This window comes from Tupaia chinensis, unplaced genomic scaffold (assembly GCF_000334495.1).
Source record: "Tupaia chinensis unplaced genomic scaffold, TupChi_1.0 Scaffold143648_1, whole genome shotgun sequence".
NCBI lineage: Eukaryota > Metazoa > Chordata > Mammalia > Scandentia > Tupaiidae > Tupaia > Tupaia belangeri.
This window is the reverse complement of record NW_006203497.1, coordinates 467,346-469,340: the sequence shown is the minus strand read 5'-3', so window position 1 is coordinate 469,340 and position 1,995 is coordinate 467,346.

The window sequence follows — 1,995 nt, the reverse complement described above, 5'->3', positions numbered from 1 at the left end:
TTTATTTTTCTTTCCAGGAAGCTATCTAAATGTTTTAAAAGCCTTTTTAGAATAGAATATTATTCTCTAGTGAATAGTTTTTGGCATCTTTGTAGAAAATTAACCATACATTTATTTCTGACCTTTCTATTTTGTTTCACTAATTAATTTGTTTATTACTTGGGTATCAAACTGCATATTAATTGCTATATATAAAACCTTATAATTAAGTTCATGTAAGTGAATCCAGTTCATTCTTTTTCTTCAAGATTGTTTTAGTGTTTCTTAGTCCTTCACACTCCATAATAATAGTTTTAAATTACCTATATTTCTATGGGAGAAAAAGCATCAGTAAAACTGAATTGAGATGCATCTATAGACTCTTTATATTGAGTTGTTAAATTCATAATCATGCTATTCATCTCTATTTATTAAGATCTTCAATTTCTCTCAGCAATTTCCTGTAGTTTTCACTTCATAGGTTTTGCATACTAATTAAATGTGTTCCTAAATATTTTATTTTATTTTTTTGCCAAACTATTTTTATTAATTAATTTATTTTAAATTTATGTATGATTATTTTTAAATTACATTTAATTACACATATCTTTACAGTGTATAAAATTTCTTTTTTTCTTTTTCCAGCACAATTACCATGCTTTTCAGTCAAGACAATGCCATTATTATCCATGTTGTAATCAACAAACAGCTTTTCATTTTTTACAGATTATTATTATTATTATTATTATTATCTTCTTTTTTAAAACATTGCTATACATCATTTGGCTTGTAAAGAGAAATCACCTAATATGAAATACTTCTCAGACTAGTCCAGTTGAGAATACAACACACGTTATCATCAACAGGTAATGAACCATTTCTGTGTCCCACAAATGTAATCCCTGTTTTTTTCTCCTTTTGTTCTCTATATTCTTCCCTTCTCCTGCCCCCCATTCCACACTGTCTTTAGCATCCCTAACTATTTTCACTGCTTTTATGACCTCCAATATTTCAATATCTACCACAGAGTGCAGATAGTATATATTAAGTGGATACTTACAACATCTTTCTTTCATAGCCTGGCTTGCTTCAGTCAGCAATAAGCCTTCCATACTTGACCACATTCTATCAAATGCCAGGGTCTTGTATTTTATGGCTGAATAGTATTCCATAGAGTATATGTGCCACATTTTTTCAATCCTTCAATCCATTCCTCTGTTTGTCAACATTCGGGTTTGTTCCATGTCTTAGCAACATGAATAATGCTGCAATAAACATTGATTACAAGCGCTTTTCCAACTGAGCATTCTCCTGTTCTTTGAGTAGATACCCAGAAATGGGATTGCTGGATCATATAGTAATTCTATTTGTAGATCTTTGAGGAAACATCATATTGTTTTCTACAGTGGCTGAACAAGTTTACATTTCTAACAACAGTAGGAGAGTTCCCCTTTCACCACAACCAAGCCAACACTTATTACTTTTTTGTATTTTTAATCTTTGCCATTCTTACTAGGATTTAAAGAAATAGAGAACCATATATATCCCTCCCAACCTGAGCAGTCAATTCATGGTCAAATTTGTTTTATCTGTTTTCACTCACCCCACGTTTTTTCTAGAAGGCTGTTTTTGTTCAGCTCATTTTCCCATCTTTTAATTGGGTTAATCATTTTTTTTTGGGGGGGGTGGTAAGCCGCTTGAGTTCACTGTATATTCTGGTTATCAGTCCTTACCTGAAGCGTAGTTTACAAAAATATTCTTGCATTCTGAGGGTTATCTATTCATGCTAATTACTGTGTAGTTGCTGTGCAGAAACATTTTAATCTGATACAGTCCTGCTTGTCTATTTTAGGGATTATTGCCTGTACTTTGGGAGTCTTATTTAAGAAATCTTTGCTGACCCCAATGTCTCCTAGATTTCCCCAGTGTTTTATAGTTTGAGGTCTTAGGTTCAGACCTTTGACGCATTCTGAGTTGATTATCCTTTTTTTTTTTTTTTGCGAGGTTTTCGTTTTC